We start from the raw sequence: 6145 nt of genomic DNA on the forward strand, positions 1-6145 counted from the left end.
AATCCCAGAAGCATCATAAATAATTAATAAAGTGGCCAATATCTGAGGCCTATTTGCAGTCTTGGAATGCAATTCCCGCCAAGCGGACATGCTGCGGGACGGAGTTTCGCAACATGACCGCCGCCAAATAGACTCAGGTCGTATGCAACGGAGGATAAATAAACATAATCATGTAAAGCAATACGCAAATAGTGTTTAGCATCGGTTACCCAAAATAAACGAGCCACTTCATCGGTCAGGTGAACCTCATCTGTAGGGTGCTGCGGAGTGGTCCAAAGATTACGGTGTTCGACTCGTGTGCCGTGGTACATGGGTTCGAATCCTGATGACCGTGGGAACACGGTGCTTGTGCTCTTAAGCAAGGCACGTTACCGTTATCACTTCGCCTTTCGGATGGGACGCGTAAGCCGTAGGTTCCGTGTGTTGTGCAACGCACATTAAAGAAACCAGTAACACCTATCGCTAAGACTTGGTTACTAAGAGAAGGGGTTTTTCCCGGTGTTTCTTAATAACTGACATAATGTCCAGCGCCTGGAGTATACCTTAATGTAGGGAGATACCTGGCTATATAAGACTCCGGTATTAACATTGTTAAAATTAAAATCTGTCTGATCATATACTCAAACGACGAATTGGAGGCAGCCAAAAATTAATGACTCCCTATATGCATTCCAAAACAGGGAAATAAATGCGTAATGAGCGAAAGTCTAACGGAGGATTGCCTACAAGCGTAATTCGGTACACGGTTATGTAGGTGATGCTTTGAAGAATTTCGGAAAAGAAAATAATGAAATAGGAAAGTGTCACCGTGCGTCTTGCCTGTTGTCATAGATACGCTAGCCCGCCGTGAGTTTCCAGAGTTGCTTGGGTTTACGAAGCCGAAGTCAATGGAGCCGACCTGTAACTCTGCACCATAAAGGCAGGCAATGACGAAGCCGCAGACCATGCCTAGTGCATCCATTAAAAATTCAATGTACTCGGTCATCCGCATTGTGTGCCAGCTGTTGCAATGGAGGCTCTCTCCCAAGGGTGATGACCCCGCCACCCTCGCAAAACCAGTTCAAGAAAGCGTCTCCATGCTCCAACCATGGAGATCCTTTTTACAGCTACATGCTCCTTTTCATAGCTCCATGCGCCAACTTCTCCAATCGGCCTGTCAGGTGGCGAATCTCATGAAAACAGAAAAGGAAAAGTTGAAAACTCCATTAATACTGGGGATATAGATCTTGTTTAAAAATACTGGGCGAAATACGAGTGTAACGACGGTAAATAAATACGAAATAGCCTAAATGTGATAAACCTGTCATTGTGAGGCCCTGCCGGCAAACTCAAGGGCACGACGAAAGGACTGCAAACTGAAGACGTGTGTGACCGCGCTCCCATCGAAAAGAGACAAATAATATCTGAAGCAAGTGGTAATGTGGAACCAGCAATGTTATAGCCACCTGTACTGCATGGCAAAGCATGGCATGGCATGGCATGACGAGTTTGCAAGGCTGGGAAGGAAATAACGTAACCATAAACTGGTCAGCCTGAGTTTTTGAAATACACAGCTCCAGTTCAAACCTAAATGGCGTAACAATCACAACAGTGACACCGGAGTGACATAGCGGGGAACGCGAACTGCAGGACCAGGGCAGTAAAATGCAAATAAACCCGTAAAATGCAACAAAAAAGGCAACTCGATATAAAGGCGAGCATCAAAGTGATTCGTGCATGCAAACGGCCTCTATATACCGACACAATGCGGCATAAGATACCAAAGTGATGGAGCGTCGTCTATCATCGTTTTACTACAAACTGCTTTGTTACTTTTATGAGGAAAACTCAGCTACTATACATTTGAAGAAAAATCAGATAGGTATGAAGTAATCGAAGCAGGGGCATAACTAGATACCGACAATAAAATGAACTTAACAAGCTGCAGCATGGAGGGACAACACTCGGCATCAAATTCCTGGCGTGCACGGAACTGAAAAGATGTCAAGCCCTCCAATATAAAAGGCTCGTGCGAGGGGCCGGGGCAATGGCGTTTTGGAAACTGATGACGCTTGGACGAAAGTCTATTGATGATCAAACCATGGAGCTACAACACCTTGGTCAAAAAATCCCTGTTCAATGTTGCCATGCAAGCACAAATGGAAACAACTCCATACAAGCGATAGAAAGGAACTTCACCTTAACATGTGCTGACCATCTGGTGTTTTCGTGAGAAATTTCGAAAAACACGTGGTTCTTTGTAACTGTACTGGTGCTATTGTTGACTGTTTTGCAAATAGTAACTGCTGCGAAACCATGGAAAATGCTAAACCCGAAGTAAGGTTCGTTGTCCCGATTTTTTCTCCGTAACGTGGGGGCAAATGCGCTCCCAAACCACTTGATAGATTGAAGGGAACGGGCGCACTCATTAGAGCGACTAGAGCGAATTACAGAAAAACTCCAAAATGTTTTTGAGAGTAGCAACCTTGCGAGTACAAGAGTACTCAAGGAAAGTACTTAACCGTTCAAACATGACATATGAAATAGCGCATACCATGGGTATACATTTATCGTAATAAAAATGGCCATAAAAACCCCAGCAAATCAAAATCATCCGGATGAACAGGTAAAAGGCGAAAATCTAATGTCAAATCCGACCGTATTAAAGTGCATCCCAGCTTATCGAAACTAGAAATCCGAGTTATGCATCATCAAACTCGTGTAAATGACGGCAGTGATAGATGGGTCAACGAAGCCGTTCACTGAACTAGTGGTATTGGGGACAAATTAAGAATCAACCGAAATCAGTTGCGTAGGTACCTGTACCAGACCCACCGGTGAACAACGTGAAATTGGGAAGGGCTCAGACAAAAACGGACCGGCCACATGACCCAAGTCAATCTCACAATTGATGTTGCAATGTAAAATGGCTGGATGTTCACGAGCAGACTGAGAATTACGCGCAGAAGAACTAACCCTTGGTCCGGAAAAATCTAGTTGAACATCATATAAAAACCTTCCTTCAAACCGTGTGTACATTGAAACTATGGTAATGGAAAAACACGCAGAAAATTGGAGCATTCGAATTAGTACGATCGCGCTCTGCTGGGACGAAAATTAGGCTGTTGTAATTTTCGGCATCGATGGTAGCCCCAGAGCGGGACGGCAAACGCGCCTGCTGCAGGCGCAACTGAATATCATAATCTCGCCAGGCATAGCCAACACGTCAACTTGATGCGGCAGAGCGGATGGTTTTTGCCTATAACAGCAAATGACGAGCATGCGAAAAGGGGTGTTGCCACAAATAAACCGAAGCAAAAAACTAGAAAGGCAGATGTCAACTACTCGATTGATGTTAAACGGGGAGTTTGCTTATAATGAGGACAAATCAGCCAAGCCGGCGACTCAAAGTAAAACAGTAATACTCAAAGAATCATCAGTAAACTCGAACCATGAAAATGAAGTGACTGCAAAAGTGCGCCGAACCCTACACACTCCCTTTGCCAAATTATTTCCTGCAAATTAAGGAAGACTCCACACCGCAAATCATCACATACACTAGTTAAAGTGGCATCAATGGCAAAAGAGGAAAGAAGCAGTTGAATCAGTTATGTAGCGGCCGAAGTTACGAGCAATGGGAACTTGTAACCCGTGCACGATTCAGGAGTAAGTTCGACATGAATGGACTTACCGCAACACCAAAGTCGTCATATAGACGAGTTCCCTCCAGGCCGACCGAAGCATGGTGAATGGCGCAGCTAGCAGACGGTCAATAAGGATGCCGCTCCCCAGTCCCACGGTATACAAAGGGACCGCGGAACTTGCGACGTCCGTCGACTACGCGTCGTTTCCCGTGTCCCACCTGATGAACTCCCCCGTCAACCGGTGGCTGGGACTGGACCCTGCCGGGCAGACGATCGAGGCTGTCGCCGCCTTCACTTCACCCTATCGTGACCGGCCAAGAGGCAGCTTGCCCAACAAAAATATCAACTGGAATTTTTTCAGCAAGACAAAACTTTCTTGCCGGACCTAACTGCGTGGCTGCTCAAGGTTGCCTTTTTGAATTTGACAAAGCTGATTTCTTGTTTAAATAATTGACATGATTTCTCTGCTGAGAAACCAGGGTTTTTTTTACTTGGCTTTTCAAACTTGATAAGCAAAGAGTTATTAAAAACCTAGTGTTTCAAGCAAGAAACAAAGCCAGATTTCTCAGTCTAGCCTAGAAACTTTTTTTTCTGATTTATTGTGCTTACTTGCCATAGTCTAAGCCAGGGGTAGTGCTAGAAGTTTTATATGCTTTTGCCAAAACCAACAATCATTATAGCTCATGTGTTTTTGATGTTCAGTCTATTAAAGTCTCCCCAACTCTCCTTTTCTGGCCATTGACAGGGTACTTGTGCACGGGGCCCATACAGTATACGTAGTAATTCATTTTTTTTAAAACACGTTTAAGGGTCCCTTTTAAAATTCAAAGTGCCACTATGAAAAGAAGTACATGGGCACTGCTGTAGAGTTTCTAAGAAATTCAAATATGGTACTCGAATGTGTCTTGTGATTTTTGAGATTTGTAACAGCATGGAAAACTTTTGTTGTGTATCTATTTTGCCTGAATGAACCACACAATTTATGTAAAGTAATGTTTGAATTTCTTAGAAAATGAGTAAACAAATTATCCTTCAAAAGTTCAATACTGACTTACTCAGTTACTGTACAAGTGTCACTGTAAAAAAAGGAGGTGGTACGGAATCAAGAAGCCAGTTTTCTTTTCTTTTAATAATCGAAAATGTCAAAAGAAATACACTTTTTGTTTGCAGAAAGTTCAAAAATGTTGGATGAAAATTGTACTTACAGGTGAACATTATTTAGAGAATTTCTGCTCAATTAATAAAACAGTGAAAGCACCGGAAAATATTAAGTAACATTGAAGTTACTAGTGAAATTATTTCATTTAGAGTGAAGTATAACATTTTACGAGGAGAAAAAACGAGGTTTGTAGGCTGTGCCTATGTGTATGTGAATTAAAAAAAAAATATTTGTCAGTTTATTTATACTTGTGTCCCTTTTTTTTCAAATTCAGAATCATCACAATTTTGAAAGCTATACGTACATGCCCAGTCTTCTGAGAGAAGAAAATTTAATTTATTTGTTTTGCTTAAATTGACGTATACTTGACCTACATGTACATGTACATTTTACACACCACTTAACAGGCCTGGAAAAAAGTTGACTTCCCTGCAAGATCAAATTTAACACCACTTGTACATGTATGTACATGTATTATGTAATTCATGCTTCATCGGCTTCCTGATTTTCCCAATTTTTCTCAGCTCTTCCAGAGCACTACATGGTAAAATGTGTAATTATTGCGTAAATAATGTAGACTATACCAACCCTAGTTTGGTGTACTGTACAAATGTAGAACCGTATGCAAAAATAAAAATAACCGTCAGTTTATCTTATGCAAAATTATTAAATGACATAAAAAAAAAACGACTTCCCAATTCCTCAGAAACAAAAACGAGAAACCCAGTTGTTTTTTTACTTGGCTTTTCAAACTTGATTAACGTGGTTTTCAATTCGAAAAAAAAATGAATTATAAAAAGAGCCTGATGATTCGAGGAAGAAACGAGGTAGAATAGAATATCAGCAGTCATATCTGGGTGGTGTTTCATTCAGCCAAAACAGAAAAGCTGTGTTTAGGGTAACCCGACCTGGATTTTTGGCGGCAAAAAACCTCAAACTTGTTATTGCCATTTTGCTGGTTGATAATTTTAAATACACACTGGTTTGAATTATTTGACATGACCATAATCATTCCCACATTTGAAACTGGACACAAATAAAACAAAATTATTTCCAATTCCCTACCTACACATGTATCTGCCTGGATTTTTTTAGCTGTTTCGGTGTACACACCGAAACAGCTCTTGTTTTCGTTAAGATTTTTTTTTTTTTTTTTCTTATTTTTCCACTTTTGTCATATGTTTTGTACACGTTTTTCTTCTACCCATACACTTCGGCATTTTCGTAAATGCCATCGACTTCAGACTTGGCACACACTTAGACCAACACCCACAGATGGTCCTAGAAGAAATTTGTGATCATGACGTCATCAGGTGTCGGGTTACGTGACTTTAAAGATGCATTTTTCCCCATATGTTTTGTA

The sequence above is a fragment of the Patiria miniata genome, unplaced genomic scaffold (assembly GCF_015706575.1).
Source record: "Patiria miniata isolate m_02_andy unplaced genomic scaffold, ASM1570657v1 HiC_scaffold_17, whole genome shotgun sequence".
Lineage (NCBI taxonomy): Eukaryota > Metazoa > Echinodermata > Asteroidea > Valvatida > Asterinidae > Patiria > Patiria miniata.